The 27,332-nt window shown below is 34.4% G+C and overlaps 1 pseudogene; it reads right to left on the reverse strand.

The window, feature by feature from the left end:
• Positions 1-27,332, reverse strand: part of LOC143071181 (cAMP-dependent protein kinase type II regulatory subunit pseudogene) — a 46,305-nt pseudogene that overhangs the window by 12,294 nt on the left and 6,679 nt on the right.

Consider the following 27,332-nt stretch of genomic DNA (forward strand, 5'->3'; position numbering starts at 1 on the left):
GACTTATTTTCATAAATGACATCTAAAATATGCATTCGATACGATGCATGTATTATTATAATGCAAATTTAATGATTTTTACTATAAAAACTACGTATAGAAAATAATATTTAATTTTAAACACATTGAAAACATGTGTACCTGATAGAGTAACATGTAACCAAAGTAATGTGTTATACCTTTTTCACAAATACTTAGAAACGACAACTAAAATTTACAGGGAGTTTAAGGAACTACTTTCTCGTAGTGCGAGTCTTATAATGTACTATTTCTACTTTTGATACAAAGGAAGAGAGGGTATTATATATATATATAAATTAAAATCCCTTTACAAAGGTACATCTCCCATATCATAACACCTGTAAACTGAGATTTCTACGTTCTAAGAGTTTGTGTTAGAACTATACTAAAAGAGGGGCGAAAGATACCAGAGGCACAGTCATACTCATAAATCGAAAACAAACTGACACGCTATGGCTAAAAATGAAAAAGACAAGTACAGACAAATAATACATTTTAGTTAAAGGAACAGCTGAAGTTCAGAGTTAAACTATTTTATATTATATAGTGTCTCCAATACTTTCTATTATTGCCATAGAACACTGTTTTTGTGTTGTTATCAAAATCATTTCGTTAGTAATTGTATGTTAAATTTTGTTTCGCATAATTTTAACTGAATCTATAAGTAAATTAACCAGAAATCCATGATTACCAGTCATACTGAGCAAATCAACCATAACCATGATAATTGGAGATTTTAAAGATTATTATCTCCAGTACAATTATAAGAAATTCTTCTAGAAGAAAATTTTTGGAATTGTAGTAAACTCTCTCCAGAAAAGGGGATACTTTACTTATTTAAGGGGCTTTGGTTTTTTAAAACTAATTGAACAAAGAGTTGTTCTTAACTTCCTAAATTCGACAAATATCTATAATATTGCACTTTTAAATTCCATATTCAATATATACTAATAGTATGAATCAGTCCAAACAAGAAATATAGCGGCTTTATTAATAACAAAAGTTTTGTTCTAGTTCATATAAATCACATAATACGTTGGCATACAAGTATCTGATCTAAACATCTGTGAGCTTATATCATACGAAACTCTAGAGATAATCAGAACAAAAAGAATGATGCAGCCACAACAAATGGCAACCACAAACATTTTTTTTTTACTTTTCAGATAAAACTTAAGTTTGTACAAGATCTTAAGGAAAACAAGAAACATTTATTTTGTTTATAACACCATATTAATCAGATTTCTGGCATGATTTATACAAGTGTAAAATTTGAGATAGTTAATTTTATAGAGTTTCCCTCTGCAAATCATACAAACGTTTGTTTACTTTAGGCAGATGAAGATAGATTGGTTTTATCTTCTAGCTGTTTAGATTAAGCATTCGTTTCAGGGGAATCTTTAAACACAAAAGCCTTTCTACAACATTAACGACTCTAGTCCTTATCGTTACAACAGTCAAAGAGGTAGATCAAGATTATTCCGAACTGAACGATTTTGCTATAAAAAAATCTTCATATTTTGTTTCAAAATTTTTAAAATTCACACGATGTTGACAAACTAATATTGACTTCTATTCATATGATAAAGACATAATCTATCAATCAGTTTAATTGAGATCTGGCATGTCAGTACTGTTATTGGTCGTTTGTTAATGTATGTATCATTGTCATTTTCAAGTTTTAGTTTCTTTTGTAACCTATTCTGACATTAGACTCGGACTTTATTTAAACTGAGTTTTTTTCTACATTGGCTAGATGTATAGGAAAGGGTAGAGATCTAACAAATCATGATTAACCACGCCATATTCTTGCGCATGTCCCAAGTATTGAGCCTCTGGCCTTTGTTAGTCTTGTAGGATTTTTAATTTTAGTTCATATATATTTTTCGGAGTTTAGTATGACGTCCATTATGGAACTAGTACAGATTTTTGTTTATAGGCCAGGTGAAGCACGCCTTCGCGTACGGATTTTTTTCGCTGTGCTGAAGACCGATCGGTGACCTTCTGCTGTTGTCTGTTCTTTGGTCGGGTAGTTGTCTCTTTGACACATTCCCAATTTCCATTATGAAATTTATATATGGAATTTGTGAGTACGACAATCTCTCTCTTGCGCCTGTTCCAAGTCAGGAGCCTCTTGCCTTTGTTAATCTTGTATAGTAATGACGTCCATTTTCAATGAACTAATATACATTTTTGTTAGGGACCAGATAAAACACGCCTCCGGGTGCGAGAGTTTCTCGCTGCATTGAAGACCAATTGGTGGCCACCAGCTGTTGTCTGCTCTTTGGTCGGGTTGTTGTCTCCTTGACACATTCCCTATTCCCGTTCTCAATTTTAATTCTTACTACTGCAGTTAATAACAGAATCACATTTCGTGCACCACTGAATACTATTATAATTGAAATACGACCAATAACGCTGTGATAGCAGCAACACATCTCCCAAGTGTTAAAATCCGGATATTATTACACAAGTTATTAAAATGCCTTGCCAATTCATTAATGACAGACTTTTTTCTGTGCTAAATATTTCACACCATCAAGCGTCAAATTGTAAACTGATTTTACAAAATATTGATATAAAAATTACTTAATGGTCATAAAAATTGAACAGAAATAGTGTATTTGTCTAATTGAAAAATCATCTCAGTAAAGAAAAAAAAAACAAAATTTGAAAGTGAATATAATAAAGCATAACAGTAAACATACCTTTCATGATTATTCCGTGCATGAGAAGATTAAAGCCTGACATAAAGCCTTACATACTTAAGCCTATGTAATGATGTCAGTTAACATTGTAATCTATAAAAACATTTCTACAACAGATGATGCGCTATTAAGTATCCCGGGATCAATCTTCTAAATATTTAACCGATGCCTTCTCAATACCATTCATCGAACGCACATCTGTTTCAAGTCGGGACCTATCCAATGAATAATTATAAATCAATGTATCCCCCGGATAAACAAATAGGCCGTGACACATAGTATTAAAGTGCATATTTATTGATATCCACATTTCATATTTAAATTTAAGTTTAATGAGGATTTTTAGACCTTTAACTTGTAAATTTCTGATAGAAATGACATTAGCAACAGGTAATACCTTGATTATTCGAAAGGTTAGGTTCCTTTTTAAAAAAATGATATATGCGAGAAACAACGGATGTTTTGTATAGTGATTGGAAACATATGCATTCATATGGCAAATTTTGTTTTTTTATTTCCTTCATCCAATTACTGTTCCTTGAACAATTAGTTAAAAGATACATGAGTATAATGTACACTTTGGATTGCCTATTTGTTATAATGTATATTTTAAATATAAAAGCTGTATAAGTGATATAATTTCAGCGTGCGTAACACGTGTTTCTTGTGTAACATTCAAGAGCAAAGGTTTTTATAGCAATCAATTATAAGCTGTCTGGCATTTGAATCAAGTATATATGATTGTATACATGTATTTATGATACAAACATTTTGAATATGAGTTAAACACACATGCAGAAAATATGCTATCCGTGTATGAGGTGGCTGTTTTAGACAGGAGGTGCAGCTAGTTACCATCAAGGCATGATACTATGTGAACCAAGAATAAGGTTTAATGCTATACTGAAACATTTATTCTTATTAAATTGGTTACATTTTTCTCTTTCACTCTTTTTACGTTGAAAACGTTAAAAAAAAAATGAAAAGAAAAAAACCAAAAAATTAAAAAGACCAGCTTCACTTTTCCGAAATATGGGCTCGTGTTTTACATGTAACTATGTCATAAATATGAAAATAGCCTCTCTTTGGTTCTTGAACATATATCTATTGCAAAATCAAAATGACTTCATAAGATCTTAGTCAGCATATTTTGAGGTGGACGTTTTCAGGAGATTTTATGCATTTTAGTGACCTAATCGCACCAGGAAAACCTTGTTAACAACCTACGATCCAAACTGACCAACATTTGACAATAATTATGGTAAAACCCTATATACATTTATCTATAAATTTCTGGATAAGGGAATGTGGCCAAAATTATTTATACGTAAAAATAAAATACTAAACCTGACATTGCAACATAGATAATGCCTAATTTAGGGGTTATAAGTTCATAGTTTAAAATCTTTGGGCTTAAAATGTTTAACAAAAATGTTGATTACAAAAGTCAATAGAATCGAACAAACCTTGTTTCGTGCACTGCCTGTATATGAAGTGTGGCAAGTCTTTACACTTAACGTCCACTTACAAATTATAAACAAAAGTTGGGTCAAATTACATTTATCATATTTATCATATTAGATATATTTACATTATTCATTTATTGCAGTCATTTATATTAAGATGTTTGTACAGAGAGTGTAATTTAAAACATTCCACGAGACGACGAAGATCTCCATAAAATACCTCAGTGATATTTGTATTGTTATCCATCTCTCAAGTATTGGAATGTTCAACACTTATTGAAAAGATAGGATGATGTTCCTGATAACTGGCTTAATATGAAACAATCCGTGTTTCAATAAAGATCAAGATAAATATTGGTTATTTACATGAAACAAATTTAATTTATTTCGAGAAGAACATTCTACTTTGTACAAAAACTACCACGCTTGATTTGTACATGGGTATAGTGGGCTTAATATTTAACGTGCTTTACTACAACTAGCATATCCAAATAGCGTACTACAACTAGCATATCCAAATAGCGCATCGGTATTAAATGTTCTGACTGTCTGACAGGGACAATTCATGTTAGGAAATTAGTATGGCGTTCATTATCACTGAACTAGTATATAATATATTTGTTTAGGGGCCAGCTGAGGGACGCCTCCGGGTGCGGGAATTTCTCGCTACATTGAAGACCTGTTGGTGACCTTCTGTTGTTGTTTTTTCTATGGTCGGGTTGTTGTCGCTTTGACACATTCCCCATTTCCATTCTCAATTTTATTTATACCATAAATCAAGGGTGTATTTTACGAAGTTAGAAAACGAACCGAGACAAACCGTCGTAAATTTCATTTGTAATTTCAACTGGCACAGTTTATACGATGAAAAAGGTATAAAGTCTTGATGTAAAGTATTTGTATGGGCACATAATTTCATTCTTTGAAAAATTACAGTGTACTCATGAATGCCTTGCAACATTTTTTTTGGCTAGGGACAAAAAATAAGTATGTATTATTCGATTATAAATCGGACGCAATGCATTCATTTTATTTTCCAAGATAAATGACAGTCCCACTGCATTCATTTCACAAAGAAAGAAGTAATGAAAAACATTTAATGCGGTACTAAATATTTTCTTACAATGTTTCATTGACAACCAGTTACAAAAGAAATTTAAATTGGCTAAATCACACTGTCAAAACAACCGGTCGATATCAAATGCACGGAAAATAAACCCATTTGATCCATGTTCTATGTAAAATCAATTGTTAAACTTGAATTTTATGGTGAATATCAGTAACAGTAAAAAAGGAAAGAATTAAGATGTGGTACATGCCCACGAGAGAACGGTCAACCAAGGTCACCGTATATAATTAAAAGATGGGGAACTCCCATGATATTCAAAGTCACAGTCAGTCAGCTAAAGAAGGCTCCTATAAGAAAAATGTGAAACAATTCAAGTTAGAAAAAACCTAAAAGACCTTATTTATACTCTGCAATTTAAGAAAAACTAATACGACATACATAAACCAGCGATAGGCTCCTGACTTGTGACAGACACATATACACCACTTTGTGTATTTAAACGTATTTTTTTCTTGATACCGTCACGATGAATAACATATTGGTTCATTGATGGTTATGTGACAAACATTGTATGTTCACTCTGATGCGTTTTTACATATATGTTTTATTAATTTGAGTAAGATACTGTGAAGACAAGATACAAGTCTGCCAAGGAAATCTTCCTCCCAGACAGGATAAATCGTGAACATGCTTTCATACAAGGGAGATTCGCCTGATATCGATCCGTAAAGTGGACAGACTGTTACTATTAACTCCCAAAGTGACAATTAAAAATCAATATAGATTGGAAGTATTTCTTTGTTCTCACTTTGCAGTGATAATTGATTCCCATTCTATATGATGATACCTTAGACAACCATTGCCACTATAGTACAGGGAAAGGTACATTAACACGAAGATAGCTATTGCTGTGTGTATTCAATCTTCTTCATATTATCTTAATCAGTGGAAGAACCAATTATAAAGTTATGATAACACTCAACTATCAAAAACCCACGTAATTTAATAATTTCGATATTACATTCGAGTAGAACAGACGTGTGATAGCAAGCCCTACATCAAATATGACGCATCACCATACTGTTTTAATGTACCGATGTTCTTTAGGTTCCCGTCAGTTACTTTGCCATCATATGGGCAGGAATTTGGAATCATGTGACAGGTGAGACAGAGAGACAACAACTGGACGTATTATTTAACACAAAGACATTATAGGCACCATGGTAAAGAACAAAAGACAACTACAGATTAAGAGGCTTCTGACTTCGAACAGGCACACTCAATGTAGCAGTTTTAAAACGTTACGGTATGTTTCTTCTGTCTGTGAGTCTATAGGTGTAATGTGAAGAATTAAGTTGCTGCAAAAGAGAAACAATTAATCTATAAATGAGGGATTTTTAATACTTGACAATATGTTGAAGTGTAAAAACATTATTAAGTCCAAGGGATACTATAGGGTTATTGCATGAATATTGGGGAATATTGTCCCGAGTAGAACTTTATATTGCACGAGCTTGCGAGTGCAATATATGTTCTACGAGGGACAATATTCCCCAATATTCATGCAATAACCCTTTTATTGTATAGCAATATAATATTTGAAGGTAAAAATTTGTTTAAACTAAGATTTTGTCGTTGATGACGTCATGGATTTTGAAGATTTATTGCACTAGTGCAATATTAGAATTTATTGCACGCTAACTTTTGGTTACTTTCTGTGGGAAATATTATATTGCTATACAATAAAGAGAGATATTTGGTTTGTTGAAGTGTAAAAACATTATTAAGTCCAAGGGATACAGAGAGAGATTTGGTTGACAATATGTTGAAGTGTAAAAACATTATTAAGTCCAAGGGATACAGAGAGATATTTGGTATGTTGAAGTGTAAAAACATTATTAAGTCTAAGGGATACAGAGAGATATTTGGTATGTTGAAGTGTAAAAACATTATTAAGTCTAAGGGATACAGAGAGATATTTGGTATGTTGAAGTGTAAAAACATTATTAAGTCTAAGGGATACAGAGAGATATTTGGTATGTTGAAGTGTAAAAACATTATTAAGTCTAAGGGATACAGAGAGATATTTGGTATGTTGAAGTGTAAAAACATTATTAAGTCTAAGGGATACAGAGAGATATTTGGTATGTTGAAGTGTAAAAACATTATTAAGTCTAAGGGATACAGAGAGAGATTTGGTATGTTGAAGTGTAAAAACATTATTAAGTCTAAGGGATACAGAGAGATATTTGGTATGTTGAAGTGTAAAAACATTATTAAGTCTAAGGGATACAGAGAGATATTTGGTATGTTGAAGTGTAAAAACATTATTAAGTCTAAGGGATACAGAGAGAGATTTGGTATGTTGAAGTGTAAAAACATTATTAAGTCTAAGGGATACAGAGAGATATTTGGTATGTTGAAGTGTAAAAACATTATTAAGTCTAAGGGATACAGAGAGATATTTGGTATGTTGAAGTGTAAAAACATTATTAAGTCTAAGGGATACAGAGAGAGATTTGGTATGTTGAAGTGTAAAAACATTATTAAGTCTAAGGGATACAGAGAGATATTTGGTATGTTGAAGTGTAAAAACATTATTAAGTCTAAGGGATACAGAGAGAGATTTGGTATGTTGAAGTGTAAAAACATTATTAAGTCCAAGGGATACAGAGAGAGATTTGGTATGTTGAAGTGTAAAAACATTATTAAGTCCAAGGGATACAGAGAGAGATTTGGTATGTTGAAGTGTAAAAACATTATTAAGTCCAAGGGATACAGAGAGATATTTGGTATGTTGAAGTGTAAAAACATTATTAAGTCCAAGGGATACAGAGAGATATTTGGTATGTTGAAGTGTAAAAACATTATTAAGTCCAAGGGATACAGAGAGAGATTTGGTATGTTGAAGTGTAAAAACATTATTAAGTCCAAGGGATACAGAGAGATATTTGGTATGTTGAAGTGTAAAAACATTATTAAGTCTAAGGGATACAGAGAGATATTTGGTATGTTGAAGTGTAAAAACATTATTAAGTCTAAGGGATACAGAGAGATATTTGGTATGTTGAAGTGTAAAAACATTATTAAGTCTAAGGGATACAGAGAGATATTTGGATTTATCAATGAGCAAAACCAATACCCCATTATAGTAAGCTATAATAAAGGACCGAACGATACCAGAGGAACAGTTAAACTCATAAATCTAAAATAAACTGACAACGCCATGGCTAAAAATGAAAGAGACAAACAGACAAATAATAGTAAACAAGAAACAAAATAGAAAACTAAGACTGAGCAACACGATGCCCACTGAAGACTGGGGGTGATCACAGGTGCCCCGGAAGGGTTAGCAGATCCTGTTCACCATGTGGCACCTGTCGCCTCGAAATAAATGTAAATCAACCCGTACGACAAAACCAATATCCTGGTCTTTGTATAAACCAAGTGTAGTATTTATTGTCGCCAACCTGACCTATCGGTCATAAAACTTTTGAGTTAGTTTTTTCGTACTCCAAATTACAATTCTGGATTTCATGTTTCGGGCAACATTTTTGAGCTATGAGAACCGAGTCCAGTTTGATGATTCCAAGCCCTGGTCCTATATTACACATTTTTGTGTCCTTTACAGCTATGGATGAAGATAAGTCAAATTTTGAACTTAACCTGAGTGGGTGTATACACTGTCTGAATTGTAGGCTACCTGCAGCGAATGAGAAAAAGATATATTGTTCGATCAACAAAACTAGACGAACATATATAAGATGAAACTGGAGACATACAGAAAGAGAAATGACAGGGAAAAGCCGCTTCCTTAAATTCATTAAAAGACTTAAAATACAGAACTTTACAGACCGTGGGTTACTAAAGCAATAACAATAACTAAGAAACAGCGAGTGGAGAAAAAAGGGCTGCTTTCTTTAGAAATGTTAGAAACAAAGAACTTGACTGGTTTAATGCGGCAACACCGAATAAACAAAGCGACAAAGCAGGGAATCACGACGACCAACATGAGCCATAGTTCATTAACAAAGAGGGTTATCAAAATCCGGGTGAAAATGAGGCAATTGAAACAGCTAGCGAAAAAGATCGCTTAGCCTTTTTCCAGTCTGTAAGAAATGCTTATTATAAAACCTTGACCGATATAACATTTTGGGGAAAAACGAATGGAAAGAAGACAGGAAAAGATAATGAAAATGTTTGAAGAATTTCTCACACCACCTGTTCGTGCATTTTCGGCCATATATTCTTTACATGAGCAAGTGTCAGGTCTATCCAATGAAAATTGCTATCAGACAGATAATGAAAGTGTTTTGCCATTTTATTTTTCTACAAAAAAATAGCTAATCAAAATATTTTAATTCGATGTGAAGCGGTACCAAGACCAACATAATATTCATTATACTATTGTTCCATAGGAGAGAGAGGAAGATTCCCTTAAAAGATGTCTCTATTTAATCAGACTCAACGCAACTACGGAGAGTGTCAGATTGTGGAATACTACCAGAAGAACCATGTGTTAATTTGGTTGTGCGAATTAACATTGTTCTTTTTTATATACATATTTTTAACATTTGAAATTGAAAACGTATAGTACAAATAAAAGAATTTTAGGAGAGAGGGAGAGATTACATTGATCTGTGTATATAAACTATAAATATCTTTAAAACATTCCGAAATGTATTAATTGATATAAAAACAAAATCAGTTATTCAAAGATATGGTTTATGCCAAACCTGAAAACAGTAAATTATCACTTAGTTATTTTCAATTAATCTTACAAAATCGCAGTGTTGATGTAGTGAAAACAGCTGCTTGATAGCACTAAAGTCTACATGTGCGATCAAAATAGAGAAAGGTGTCAACAAAGTGAATTGAACAACATATCCACAAGACTAGTGGGATGAATCAGAAAATATCCTTCTATCGTGAAGAAAAATTAAGAGAGAGTCAAACGGACAGAAACCATATTAAACAGAATGGTTATAGTCTACGTCTGAATAAAATAGATTAAAAACAAGAGGCTCTCAAGAGCCTGAATCGCTCACCTGGTAAACAATGCCTTATTGAACATATTGAACCATGCCAGGCAAACATGTACAGCTAACAATTCTTCAATATTACAAATATATATACTTTGCTGATCATTTTTGCTGTTTACAGTTTATCTTCATCTATAATGATATTCAAGATAATTTACCAAAAACTGCAAAATTTCCTTAAAATTACCAATTAAGTGGCAGCAACCCAACAATGGTTTGTTTGATTCGTCTGAAAATTTCAGGGCTGATAGATCTTGACCTAATGAACATTTTTACCCCATGTCAGATTTGCTCTAAATGCTTTTGTTTTTGAGATATAAGCCAAAAACTGCATTTGACCCCTATGTTCTATTTAAAGTAAGGGCGGCCATGTTTTTTGACGGATCAAAAATCGAAGCACACACTTTGTGCAGGATAATCTAAGGAACTATCATGCTAAGTTTCATGCAAATCCATTCAGTAGTTTCAGAGGAGAAGATTTTTTAAAGTTAGTAAATATGATGAACAAATTGTGAAAAATTGTCATTAAAGGACATTTCCCCCTTAAGGGGTCAATTGACAATTTTGGTAATATTAACCTATTTGTAGATCTTACTTTGCTGATCATTTTTGCTGTTTACAGTTTATCTTCATCCATAATGATATTCAAGATAATGACCAAAAACTGCAAAATTTCCTTAAAATTACCAATTAAGTGGCAGCAACCCAACAATGGTTTGTTTGATTCGTCTGAAAATTTCAGGGCTGATAGATCTTGACCTAATGAACATTTTTACCCTAGTTAGATTTGCTCTAAATGCTTTCGTTTTTGAGATATAAGCCAAAAACTGCATTTGACCCCTATGTTCTATTTAAAGTAAGGGCGGCCATGTTTTTTGACGGATCAAAAATCGAAGCACACACTTTGTGCAGGATAATCTAAGGAACTATCATGCTAAGTTTCATCCAAATCCATTCAGTAGTTTCAGAGGAGAAGATTTTTTAAAGTTAGCAAATATGATGAACAAATTGTGAAAAATTGTCATTAAAGGACATTTACTCTTTAAGGGGTCAATTGACAATTTTGGTCATATTAACCTATTTGTAGATCTTACTTTGCTGATCATTTTTGCTGTTTACTGTTTATCTTCATCTATAATAATATTCAAGATAATGACCAAAAACTGCAAAATTTCCTTAAAATTACCAATTAAGTGGCAGCAACCCAACAATGGTTTGTTTGATTCATCTGAAAATTTCTGGGCTGATAGATCTTGACCTAATGAACATTTTTACCCCTGTCAGATTTGCTCTAAATGCTTTCGTTTTTGAGATATAAGCCAAAAACTGCATTTGCCCCCTATGTTCTATTTTAAGTAACGGCGGCCATGTTTTTTGACGGATCAAAAATCGAAGCACACACTTTGTGCAGGATAATCTAAGGAACAATCATTTTAAGTTTTATTCAAATCCATTCAGTAGTTTCAGAGGAGAAGATGTTTGAAAAATTGTTAACGACGACAGACGACGACGACGACGACGACGACGACGGACGCCAAGTGATGAGAAAAGCTCACATGGCCTTTTAGGCCAGGTGAGCTAAAAATCAAATTGTCAGGCTGCGAAGAAAATTTCTGAAACAATGAAGGATATTCTATACTCAACTTTAAATATTTGAAAATATTTCTAAAGTAATTCTATAATAGCAAGTGAACAACTTCAATATTTGAGCAATCGCACTGTGAAGTTTTAGGAAAAAGAGACAGTAGTTGATTGCACAAAACTGGAACAAAAAATAACTGAGTTTGAAAGTCTGAAAAAATAAATTAAAAAAATCCTAAAACATTTCCATAATAGCAAACGAACAACTTCACAATTTGTGAATTTTGTAAAATTGCATGGATCTAGGTTCAAACCTGTAGCAGTTGATTGCAAAAATTAAATATCCACTTATCCCCGACTGTTATAAAAGCTACAACTGAAAATGTATATCCAACATCTGAAGCGTCGTGTTGGGTTTTTTTAAAAGGTAAAGGTTCTGTGCATTGTTTAAGACCGTGTTTTGATTAGAGTTACTTAAAACCATGTCATTCGGACTCTGGCAATCATATCACATCTCCTTATCTGTACAATAAAATTGAGAATGGAAATGGGGAATGTGTCAAAGAGACAACAACCCGACCATGAACAGACAACAGCAGAAGGTCACCAATAGGTCTTCAATGTAGCGAGAAATTCCCGCACCCGGAGTCGTCCTTCAGCTGGCACCTAAACAAATATATATACTGGTTCAGTGATAATAAACGCCATACTTAACTCCAAATTATACACAAGAAACTAAAATTAAAAATAATAAAACTATCAAAAGCCAGAGGCTCCTGACTTGGGACAGGCGCAAAAATGCGGCGAGTTAAACATGTTTATGAGATCTCAACCCTCCCCCTATACCTCTAGCCAATGTAGAAAGTAAAGCATTGCATAATCTTTAACAAAAAATATCTACTGTATCAGATTTTAAAATCAATTGTTTCTTTAAAACTTTTTTTGTTTTGTTAGTAGACATATAAATATATAAAGTATATGGGAGCAGAATACATATAAATGTATGAGATCAAGAAAGCAGACATAAACATATTTTGGACTAGTATAGACATGTACTGATAATGAAACGGTACAGACATATTATGAATATATGGAAGCTGAATATACACATGAATTACATTATATATGGACCAGAATAGACTAGTGCGGGGTGTTTTACATATCTTCAGCTTTTTCTTTTGATGTATTCGATTGCATATTAATTACAAATTAAAATGTCATTTTATTCCAGGCGGGTAAATATTGCGCTTTAGATGTCTTTTCTAATTAAGCTTGAAATCTATTTAATGTTTCCATCAATTATATTGACTGAACATTTTATTTTAAAAAAAAATGGTGGTTTTTTTTCAATTCTAAAGCGAACTAAACATTTTAAACAGAAGTGTATATATTTATAAAATCACCAAATTGTAAATTTTACACTTCCTTAATCTTCATGTAAAATAAACTGTACATTCACAAAGGGATAGTGTAAGTGCTTGAAAGCACGTGAGTGCAATTTGTAATAAACTGAATAGTGATGCCAACTATTAGCATGATATAATATAAAAGATAGAAAAATCTCTCTTACCTGCCAAGAAAAAATCTAAATGAATGATTATTTAAACAGGTTATACTTCATCCCCAATCTAATGACAACTGTTATAACCACTATCTGTCTTCATGTAAATATTACAATGTAGAATATCAGAATAATCCAGGCTGCTCTCTAATTATAAATCAATGGGTTTCCTCGATGGATGAAATTTATTCTGACAGCTGATTAATATACAATTGATGTAAAATTTTAGCCGGCTGATATTTGTTTCAGTATGTTTACAAATGAATTTCTATGTTTATGGAGTGATGTTGTTCAAAGATGACGTAGATACCTCCATAAAGACGAATTACGAGGGATTATGGGGCAAAGGTCAAATTAGACACCTATTTATCCCTGACATTTAAGACAAAATCTTTTTGATACAGTTGAAGATAAAATATGAAAACACGACTGCTGTCCTTGACAAATTTTAAAAGATGATGATGCGTTCCTAGAATGCTGTTAGATTATCAATTATACACTTATAGCGAGTATTTATTACTTTGTATAAGATCGTACAACCTACCTTTCAGGTTAAGCTGCAATGATGAAGTTTTGTTAAGTTTCATATCAATTGTACAATCGCTGCGGTCTGCTTCAGACAAAATCTACCATGTCGATTTTGGGAGGTTCAGTTAAATTAATGCTTTTAAATGTTTGTAATGCTTTTGGCTTCTCCGAATGATAATTTCATGTGTCCATCTGTAATAAAACTGAATAATACAAGAAACGCATGTATTACATATTTAGAGAGAATTCATCCCTTGATGCTTGCATTTTTAAGAGAAAATAACAGACTATAAAGTGATTTACAAGGGTAATAGTTTTACCCGTGGTAAGAAACAATTCCAATGATGCTGCGCAATGCTTAAGAATGGTTACCAACATGCTGTTTAGCAAGTGTCTCCATGTTGTTCCAAGTCTGTTAACATACATCTATTGAACTGCATTAAAGATACAATTGGAAGTTGAACCATAATGCAATGAAACATAAAATAAGTCTTTTAACAAGTACTCGCAAGGGACTTGTTAGCAAATGCACTGGATCAAATTGTATAATTAAATGAGCAAACAGAAAGTATTGAAGTTGTTGAATGGAATAATTTGTCAATATCATTTTCAAACATTGATATTTCCGTCGTATACATGGGCGTCTATTTAAATAGTTTCTGAAAATCGAATTACAATGTTTACACAGATATTTGTATTTCATAAATCTGAACATTGTATAGAACTGCTTGATCATTTTAAATAATGAAAGAATAATAATGGAACCAATGAAGAACAAAAATGATTACTTGTGAATATAATTGGACTGACTGTTATTGCTAGTTTAAGGGGCAAATAAAAAAATAAAAAAAGTATAGAAAGAAATAGTTTTCCATGAGTATTTTACAAATAAGAAAAGTAATTGTTATAAAAAAGTATAATAAAAATGATCAACTCCAAGCAAATTTACAAAGGTAAAATCCATATAAACTGACGAAATCAAAATAAATCGTTCACTAGAACAAGTGAAAAATAACTGTCATATTCCTGACATGATACAAGTATTTTCCAAGAAAAATGGTGGATTATACCTGATTTTATAGCTAACTAAACCTCCAACTGGTATGACAGCTATAAACTTCATAATTCATAAAATCGTACAGAAACAGCAATAAACAACAGTTATTGGCAGAAGACAGTCGCTTGGCTTACAGTAGACCTCTTTCTAGACTTTAAAAATTCAATATGGTTTCAATTAAATCTGTAGATTTAACAAATTAAATTCTAACCGGGATAAAACAAAATGTTTATAAATACACGTATTTCCATGTTCGAGTGATAGTTGGTAAAGGTGTTTAATACTGACAAATATCTAAAAAAAACAATAGAGGCAACAGTAGTAAACCGGTGTCTAAAAGTCATAAAACAAATCCGGATAACTAACCAAAACCGAGGGAAACACATTACTCATCATAGATACCAGGATTGAAATTGTGTATTTGCGCCAGACGCGCATTTCAAACATCGTCTTTCATACATTTTTATGCATAATTGCAAAGAAAAACCATGTATTTTACGTTTCGGAAAAAAACATAATTTTCAAACTGTTACAGTTATTAAGGAATGGAAAATTATATTTAATTCGTTAAAATAATTGAATAATAATACCCAGTAGATAAACTGATTTCCTAATAGAACAAGAAATATAAATTCAATCTTTCAATCAAATAGTTATGTAAAATCATTTCTGAATGGATAGAATGTAATTATCGTATAGCTATGTATAGAAAATTCTGTTATTCCATTAAATTATTAATATTTATTGATTTGTTTTAATAATTTGATATCCACAATTCATATTTAACGTATCTTTCTCTCTTTTATAAAAAATCTCTTTTCCTTTTATGTTTTTACTTTCAGAAAAAAAAAACATTTCAATTAAATCGATAGTTGTATTCTCTCTCCCATAGCATGTAATTTGTCATATATTCTTCTCCTTCTTTCTAAAATGAAGGATCGATTACATTTTCCACAATTAACAGCGTTTCTTCTACGAAAATGGTAAATGTAGATGGTAACTCCTCTGCCTTCATGTATAGATAAAAGTAAAATCACAAAAATATTGAACTCCGAGGAAAATTCAAAACGAAAACTCCCTAATCAAATGGCAAAATCAAAAGCTCAAAAACACCAAAAGAATTGATAACAACTGTCATATTCCTGCAGTATACACCTATTGACTGGTTATAAGGGTAATAGGAAGTTTGTTGTCCATCTGATACTAACTATATTCCTCGGCGACTGGTTATGAGGGTAATAGAGAGTTTGTAGTCCCTGAAATACTAACTATTGCTCGAGTCGAAGCCAAGGGCAATAGTTAGTATCAAAGGGACAACAAACTTCCTATAACCCTCACAGCCAGTCATCAGGTGTTGTATTATACTGAACAAACCAACTTTTTAAAGTTTCTGTGAACTGATCAAACAGCATAATAGGTAAAAACGCAACAATATAGGGGTACAGCAGTCAACATTGTGGTATAATCTTAATCACTTTAAAAACAAACAAATATATAACAAAACTTTTATAAAACTAAGAGAATGGTATGGTCAAATTTAATGGAACGTGCATGCTTTTGATTTTGAAAAGTATCCAGTCATTAACCTTTCGTGGTCATTAATCGCGATCTCATTCGAGTTGGCGTGGATTATTTTAACAAATCGACGCTGTTAATGTGACTGATGAAAGATTTTTTTTCGATTTCAAAATTTTCTTGTCAATTTAATGATGTAGGAACTGAATATTTTCAGGTTTAAGTCCTTTTTAATAAGTTTTACACTAACTTAAATTGATTTACTTGAAAGTTTAAACACTTGTAGTAATTTGTGAAAGTAAGTAAGCTTTCTGAAGATTTTGATTATTTTCGATTTATCATTACAGAGTTATTGAAATAGCCGTGCGATAAGGCATTTTTACATGTCGCGGATTAGCTCTGATAAGCATGATCAAAATGACTACAAAATTAGCACTGGCGTGTGTTTGGTAAATGTAAGCTCCTTAAACACTTTGAAATATTAGGATTGACTTTTCTAGAGTTTAATGACTTTTAATTGTCATAATTAGGGTATTTTTGTTTATGGATATTCGGTTTCCGTCTTGCAGCTACATTATCGGTACCAACTTTCATGAACAAGATGATCATTACGACATCAAACGACTCTTCAGTTATACGCGAAGCCAATGATTTTTGGTATAAAATCTCTTGTTTTGTTTTTTTATCCTACTGAACAAGGGTCACAGACAATGCTTGTCTTGTAATAGTTATCTTCAATGTTTATTTGTCAGTCTGGATCTTTGGTTCTTCATACTATTATCACATTTTTCAAAACTTCTACCTCTAGATATTGGTTACTTTTGTTCGTTATGATGCTTACATATTGACATATATTCTTCTTCGCTTTTATTTATAATGAAGACGAGTGAACTATTTCCTATAAATGTCAGTTAACTTGTGCTACTAATATGAAAACTATTCTGAGACTCATATCATTTTAGTCTTCCCTGTCTCGCATTCTAATTAACTGTCCTCGACTTTAATCTGAATCCATTGAAATTCTTATTGATGTATCATCCCCCTTAATTATACTTGGTTATATTTTATAAGAGGACAGAAAAACAGTGATTGTAGCAAGATATTATAGAATATTGTCTATCGTATAATGTGTCTACTTATTTCCTTAATACGGATAATTAAAGTAGCCATTTTCCGAGTGTGGTCGGTACAAACATGGATTTTAGATCCAGTTGTATTATTCTAACACCTAATCCATTATTTCAATGACATTATGGAAAATGTTTCTCGTCATCCAGGCTGTCGAGTAGATCATATAATGGATCTTAACTGTTACTGTCATAGCATTTACAAATCTAAAATCTAATGGATTATTATGGTAATATTTGTTCATATAAATTACATAATACTCCTCTGAATATAAAACAAAAATGATACTGTAAATTATACAAATTATCATGACATTTTGCTTTTGCAGTTTTTCAATTTTCTAAAGAGCAAATTGTATATTAGTTTTGAAAGGACCATAATTCTCCACGAAATTATGTCAATTTATAAAATAAGTACTAAAAAATTACGTGTTTTCACAAATGTTTTATTTTGCATTGTATAAATAAATAGGTTTGAACGTATCGTGTCCTGAATTTCCTATGCTCATTTCGAAGCAGTTTTAGGTTTCTACTCACTGACAAATCAGTGAGAGATACTTATTTGACGTTAAGAGCAATTCTTATTCAGTGGCTGTAAAATAATTGTACAATTTCCAGACAAACGTCATTTAAATCATGCCCGATTACCCGTCTAAAATATGCGTGTAATATTTGTTATTGGACGAGAAAGTAATCGACGATATATAACTGATGATTTCAAAGTAGAAGGGGGTTATTGTAAATTAAATTAGACGAGTGAGCAATTGTCTTCATATTATACTACTAACGAGTTAACATTGATGCGAAATAATGGTGGCAATATGCGGAATAAGTTAGTTTTATAGTTATATTGTGGAAATGTTCAAAGTATTTTAAATATTTATTGCAGAATACATGTATACTGTTTGAAACGCAGAATAAATAGCAACATAAAAGGGCGTAGTCTTGATTTAGATATTTTATATCATTCAGAAATCATTTAGATTCACTGTATGTGAATACATATATATGTATATAATATATAAATAAGAAGATTTGGTATGAGTGTCAATGGTACAACTCTCAATCCAAGTCACGATGTATAAAAAGTAAACCATAATAGATCCCAGTACGGCCTTCAACACAGAGGCTTTATAACAAGTACAACAAACAACAGAAACTATGTATCTTCAATTCTAGGGTAAAATCAAACAAGTTAATGTGATCACTAGGTTGACAAAACAGTTCAGCGTACCAGACTAATGAAGCAAGCAACGAAACCAACCAACTTGCTACACACCATTTGATTACACGCCAACAAGCAACGAAACCAACAAACTTGCTACACACCATTAGATTAGACGCCAACAAGCAACGAAACCAACAAACTTGCTACACACCATTAGATTAGATGCCAACAAGCAACGAAACCAACAAACTTGCTACACACCATTAGATTAGACGCCAACAAGCAACGAAACCAACAAACTTGCTACACACCATTAGATTAGACGCCAACAATCAACGAAACCAACAAACTTGCTACACACCATTAGATTAGACGCCAACAAGCAACGAAACCAACAAACTTGCTACACACCATTAGATTAGACGCCAACAAGCAACGAAACCAACAAACTTGCTACACATCAGTAGATTAGACGCCAACAAGCAACGAAACCAACAAACTTGCTACACACCATTAGATAAGACGCCAACAAGCAACGAAACCAACAAACCTGCTACACACCAGTAGATTAGACGCCAACAAGCAACGAAACCAACAAACTTGCTACACACCATTAGATTAGACGCCAACAAGCAACGAAACCAACAAACTTGCTAAACACCATTAGATTAGACGCCAACAAACAACGAAACCAACAAACTTGCTACATACCATTAGAGTAGACGCCAACAAGCAACGAAACCAACAAACTGGCTACACACCATTTAGAGTAGACGCCATAAGCAACGAAACCAACAAACTGGCTACACACCATTAGATTAGACGCCAACAAGCAACGAAACCAACAAACTTGCTACACACCAATAGATTAGACGCCAACAAGCAACGAAACCGTCAAACTTGCTACACACCATTAGATTAGACGCCAACAAGCAACGAAACCAACAAACTTGCTACACACCATTAGATTAGACGCCAACAAGCAACGAAACCAACAAACTTACTACACACCATTAGATTAGACGCCAACAAGCAACGAAACCAACAAACTTACTACACACCATTAGATTAGACGCCAACAAGCAACGAAACAAACAAACTTACTACACACCATTAGATTAGACGCCAACAAGCAACGAAACCAACAAACTTACTACACACCATTTGATTAGACGCCAACAAGCAACGAAACCAACAAACTTACTACACACCATTAGATTAGACGCCAACAAGCAACGAAACCAACAAACTTACTACACACCATTAGATTAGACGCCAACAAGCAACGAAACCAACAAACTTACTACACACCATTAGATTAGACGCCAACATGCAACGAAACCAACAAACTTACTACACACCATTAGATTAGACGCGAACAAGCAACGAAACCAACAAATTTGCTACACACCAATAGATTAGACGCCAACAAGCAACGAAACCAACAAACTTGCTACACACCATTAGATTAGACGCCAACAAGCAACGAAACCAACAAACTTGCTACACACCATTAGATTAGACGCCAACAAGCAACGAAACCAACAAACTTGCTACACACCATAAGATTAGACGCCAACAAGCAACGAAACCAACAAACTTGCTACACACCATTAGATTAGACGCCAACAAGCAACGAAACCAACAAACTTGCTACACACCATTAGATTAGACGCCAACAAGCATCGAAACCAACAAACTTGCTACACACCATTAGATTAGACGCCAACAAGCAACGAAACCAACAAACTTGCTACACACCATAAGATTAGACGCCAACAAACTTGCTACACACCATTAGATTAGACGCCAACAAGCAACGAAACCAACAAACTTGCTACACACCATAAGATTAGACGCCAACAAGCAACGAAACCAACAAACTTGCTACACACCATTAGATTAGACGCCAACAAGCAACGAAACCAACAAACTTGCTACACACCATTAGATTAGACGCCAACAAGCATCGAAACCAACAAACTTGCTACACACCATTAGAGTAGACGCCAACAAGCAACGAAACCAACAAACTGGCTACACACCATTAGATTAGACGCCAACAAGCAACGAAACCAACAAACTTGCTACACACCATTAGATTAGACGCCAACAAGCAACGAAACCAACAAACTTGCTACACACCATAAGATTAGACGCCAACAAGCAACGAAACCAACAAACTTGCTACACACCATTAGATTAGACGCCAACAAGCAACGAAACCAACAAACTTGCTACACACCATTAGATTAGACGCCAACAAGCATCGAAACCAACAAACTTGCTACACATCAGTAGATTAGACGCCAACAAGCAACGAAACCAACAAACTTGCTACACACCATTAGATAAGACGCCAACAAGCAACGAAACCAACAAACCTGCTACACACCAGTAGATTAGACGCCAACAAGCAACGAAACCAACAAACTTGCTACACACCATTAGATTAGACGCCAACAAGCAACGAAACCAACAAACTTGCTAAACACCATTAGATTAGACGCCAACAAACAACGAAACCAACAAACTTGCTACATACCATTAGAGTAGACGCCAACAAGCAACGAAACCAACAAACTGGCTACACACCATTTAGAGTAGACGCCATAAGCAACGAAACCAACAAACTGGCTACACACCATTAGATTAGACGCCAACAAGCAACGAAACCAACAAACTTGCTACACACCAATAGATTAGACGCCAACAAGCAACGAAACCGTCAAACTTGCTACACACCATTAGATTAGACGCCAACAAGCAACGAAACCAACAAACTTGCTACACACCATTAGATTAGACGCCAACAAGCAACGAAACCAACAAACTTACTACACACCATTAGATTAGACGCCAACAAGCAACGAAACCAACAAACTTACTACACACCATTAGATTAGACGCCAACAAGCAACGAAACAAACAAACTTACTACACACCATTAGATTAGACGCCAACAAGCAACGAAACCAACAAACTTACTACACACCATTTGATTAGACGCCAACAAGCAACGAAACCAACAAACTTACTACACACCATTAGATTAGACGCCAACAAGCAACGAAACCAACAAACTTACTACACACCATTAGATTAGACGCCAACAAGCAACGAAACCAACAAACTTACTACACACCATTAGATTAGACGCCAACATGCAACGAAACCAACAAACTTACTACACACCATTAGATTAGACGCGAACAAGCAACGAAACCAACAAATTTGCTACACACCAATAGATTAGACGCCAACAAGCAACGAAACCAACAAACTTGCTACACACCATTAGATTAGACGCCAACAAGCAACGAAACCAACAAACTTGCTACACACCATTAGATTAGACGCCAACAAGCAACGAAACCAACAAACTTGCTACACACCATAAGATTAGACGCCAACAAGCAACGAAACCAACAAACTTGCTACACACCATTAGATTAGACGCCAACAAGCAACGAAACCAACAAACTTGCTACACACCATTAGATTAGACGCCAACAAGCATCGAAACCAACAAACTTGCTACACACCATTAGATTAGACGCCAACAAGCAACGAAACCAACAAACTTGCTACACACCATAAGATTAGACGCCAACAAACTTGCTACACACCATTAGATTAGACGCCAACAAGCAACGAAACCAACAAACTTGCTACACACCATAAGATTAGACGCCAACAAGCAACGAAACCAACAAACTTGCTACACACCATTAGATTAGACGCCAACAAGCAACGAAACCAACAAACTTGCTACACACCATTAGATTAGACGCCAACAAGCATCGAAACCAACAAACTTGCTACACACCATTAGAGTAGACGCCAACAAGCAACGAAACCAACAAACTGGCTACACACCATTAGATTAGACGCCAACAAGCAACGAAACCAACAAACTTGCTACACACCATTAGATTAGACGCCAACAAGCAACGAAACCAACAAACTTGCTACACACCATAAGATTAGACGCCAACAAGCAACGAAACCAACAAACTTGCTACACACCATTAGATTAGACGCCAACAAGCAACGAAACCAACAAACTTGCTACACACCATTAGATTAGACGCCAACAAGCATCGAAACCAACAAACTTGCTACACATCAGTAGATTAGACGCCAACAAGCAACGAAACCAACAAACTTGCTACACACCATTAGATAAGACGCCAACAAGCAACGAAACCAACAAACCTGCTACACACCAGTAGATTAGACGCCAACAAGCAACGAAACCAACAAACTTGCTACACACCATTAGATTAGACGCCAACAAGCAACGAAACCAACAAACTTGCTAAACACCATTAGATTAGACGCCAACAAACAACGAAACCAACAAACTTGCTACATACCATTAGAGTAGACGCCAACAAGCAACGAAACCAACAAACTGGCTACACACCATTTAGAGTAGACGCCATAAGCAACGAAACCAACAAACTGGCTACACACCATTAGATTAGACGCCAACAAGCAACGAAACCAACAAACTTGCTACACACCAATAGATTAGACGCCAACAAGCAACGAAACCGTCAAACTTGCTACACACCATTAGATTAGACGCCAACAAGCAACGAAACCAACAAACTTGCTACACACCATTAGATTAGACGCCAACAAGCAACGAAACCAACAAACTTACTACACACCATTAGATTAGACGCCAACAAGCAACGAAACCAACAAACTTACTACACACCATTAGATTAGACGCCAACAAGCAACGAAACAAACAAACTTACTACACACCATTAGATTAGACGCCAACAAGCAACGAAACCAACAAACTTACTACACACCATTTGATTAGACGCCAACAAGCAACGAAACCAACAAACTTACTACACACCATTAGATTAGACGCCAACAAGCAACGAAACCAACAAACTTACTACACACCATTAGATTAGACGCCAACAAGCAACGAAACCAACAAACTTACTACACACCATTAGATTAGACGCCAACATGCAACGAAACCAACAAACTTACTACACACCATTAGATTAGACGCGAACAAGCAACGAAACCAACAAATTTGCTACACACCAATAGATTAGACGCCAACAAGCAACGAAACCAACAAACTTGCTACACACCATTAGATTAGACGCCAACAAGCAACGAAACCAACAAACTTGCTACACACCATTAGATTAGACGCCAACAAGCAACGAAACCAACAAACTTGCTACACACCATAAGATTAGACGCCAACAAGCAACGAAACCAACAAACTTGCTACACACCATTAGATTAGACGCCAACAAGCAACGAAACCAACAAACTTGCTACACACCATTAGATTAGACGCCAACAAGCATCGAAACCAACAAACTTGCTACACACCATTAGATTAGACGCCAACAAGCAACGAAACCAACAAACTTGCTACACACCATAAGATTAGACGCCAACAAACTTGCTACACACCATTAGATTAGACGCCAACAAGCAACGAAACCAACAAACTTGCTACACACCATAAGATTAGACGCCAACAAGCAACGAAACCAACAAACTTGCTACACACCATTAGATTAGACGCCAACAAGCAACGAAACCAACAAACTTGCTACACACCATTAGATTAGACGCCAACAAGCATCGAAACCAACAAACTTGCTACACACCATTAGATTAGACGCCAACAAGCAACGAAACCAACAAACTTGCTACACACCATAAGATTAGACGCCAACAAACTTGCTACACACCATTAGATTAGACGCCAACAAACTTGCTACACACCATTAGATTAGACGCCAACAAGCAACTAACATTCAAACCACACCTTATCTTAAAGGTTAAATTTATCAAACTATAAAAACTAAACAAATCATCGTAAGTTGAGGTCAAACAAATAGAAATTAAGTGTCCAAACATAATGGCTACGATATCATAAAATAAGCAAATACACAATGTACTTCAAAGTATTATCAAGTAAAATTGTTGAAATTTCTTGTACTATGTTCGGCTTTCTATAGACGTTTTTAAACTATCATCATCGTTTTACAATGATCGTCACTAAACAACTAAAGGTCTTTTGATAGCACGGTTTTAGACGTTTGACTGCGGGATTTTTAAGTACGCAGCCACGTCCGATTGAAATGGAAACGTCAAACACGATGTAGGCACTTAGTTTGCCACGGTCATCTGTAGCATAATAATACAACAACAATGTTAAGGAGTTCTTAGATGGCCTAGACCTGTTGCAAGGCACATGTCTGCACAAACATTTTCTTTTATATTTAAAAATAAAGTTTCCCCGACTATAATCCAGCTGTTACTAGACGGTAAGCATGCAGCCTTCAAACTTTCATGCTTAACGTCTATCCATAGATTAGTTTCCCTTGCCTGTTGATTTTTCTTTTCCACATACATATCACGGTTCAGAAACCCCTAAAAGAAGCGCCTAAATATTACTAGTAAAACCCTATGTGTGCCCATTCTAGAGCATAAAAGGTACAAATTGTACATGTTGTATGCAACTCTGTTTTAGTATTTTACTTGATCATTCGCAATATCAACCTGTAATACAACAAAATGTCAAAGAGGGATATATATAGTTGTTCATTAAAATTGTCTCGCAAACAATCTTCACCTGAGAAAGTATTGCAGACAATAATCCAAAAATTACAATTAAATTCGAATTTTATATGAAGGAATAACTATTAAGCTTAATTAAATTCACTTTTTACTGTCGTTGCCATAGAGATGAGGTTTGACGACAAATATTTACCTTACTTATCGTCTCAGAATTGATCCACTGGGATGTAATATGTCTTTGTAGGTCAAGGAACTGTTGCAAACATAAATATGAATGATTCAATCACTATTTACAAGTGAATCTTTATACTTTGACCAATACATTTTATCATCTAATAAAATTGAAATATACGTAATTTTGCAAAGTTGAGTTATATTAGTGACATTGGAATATATACCATCTTTCTTTCGATACCTTTTTTCTTCGACTATAGTAACTGCAGAATTATTTTGTTGGATATAAATAAAGAAAATTTGGTATGATCGCCAACGAGACAACTCTTTACTAGAGACAAAATGACAAAAAAATTACCAACTATTTAGGTCACTGCATGGCTTTCAACAATGAGCAAAGCCCGTATCGTAAACTCAGCCTTAAAATGCCCCAAATGACAATTGTAAAACAATTCATACGAGAAAACTAACGGCCTAATTAATATACAAAAAACTTTAATGAAAACAAATATGTAACACAGTATCAGACGAAAATCATCGAATTACAGACTCCTGACTTGGGACAGGAACATACAAATAGAATGTGGCGAGGAAAGACATGTTAGCGGCATCATAACCCTCCACTTACCTGGGACATTGGTGAAACAATACAACATAAGAGCAAACTATAAAAAATCTGTTGAAAAAGGCACAACTCATAAGATGAATACATGTTACATCAACACAGAGTGGACGTGGCCGGGTACTTGTACATCTCAACAACGAAACGACACTATGTACAGACACGAGAGTACTTGCAGTTCCTGACAGCTAGTCTCATCAACAAATTTGCTCGAAACAAAATATGTTGTTTTCACTTTCCCTGACGACGAATCCTGGCTTTCTGGCGTCTGGCGTATAAAATTATAAAATTATAATCCTGGTACTTTTGATAACTATTTACACCACTGGGTCGATGCCACTGCTGGTGGACGTTTCGTCCCCGAGGGTATCACCAGCCCAGTAGTCAGCACTTCGGTGTTGACATGAATATCAATTATATGGTCATTTTTATAAATTTTCTGTTCACAAAACCTTAAATTTTTCGAAAAACTAAGGATTTTCTTACCCCAGGAGTAGATTACCTTAGCCGTATTTGGCACAACTTTTTGGAATTTTGGATCCTCAATGCTCTTCAACTTTGTATTGATTTGGCTTTTTAACTATTTTGATCTGAGCGTCACTGATGAGTCTTATGTAGACGAAACGCGCGTCTGGCGTATAAAATTATAATCCTGGTACTTTTGATAACTATTTACACCACTGGGTCGATGCCACTGCTGGTGGACGTTTCGTCCCCGAGGGTATCACCAGCCCAGTAGTCAGCACTTCGGTGTTGACATGAATATCAATTATATGGTCATTTTTATAAATTTTCTGTTCACAAAACCTTAAATTTTTCGAAAAACTAAGGATTTTCTTACCCCAGGAGTAGATTACCTTAGCCGTATTTGGCACAACTTTTTGGAATTTTGGATCCTCAATGCTCTTCAACTTTGTATTGATTTGGCTTTTTAACTATTTTGATCTGAGCGTCACTGATGAGTCTTATGTAGACGAAACGCGCGTCTGGCGTATAAAATTATAATCCTGGTACTTTTGATAACTATTTACACCACTGGGTCGATGCCACTGCTGGTGGACGTTTCGTCCCCGAGGGTATCACCAGCCCAGTAGTCAGCACTTCGGTGTTGACA

Source organism: Mytilus galloprovincialis, chromosome 4 (assembly GCF_965363235.1).
Source record: "Mytilus galloprovincialis chromosome 4, xbMytGall1.hap1.1, whole genome shotgun sequence".
In the NCBI taxonomy this organism is placed as follows: Eukaryota; Metazoa; Mollusca; class Bivalvia; order Mytilida; family Mytilidae; genus Mytilus; species Mytilus galloprovincialis.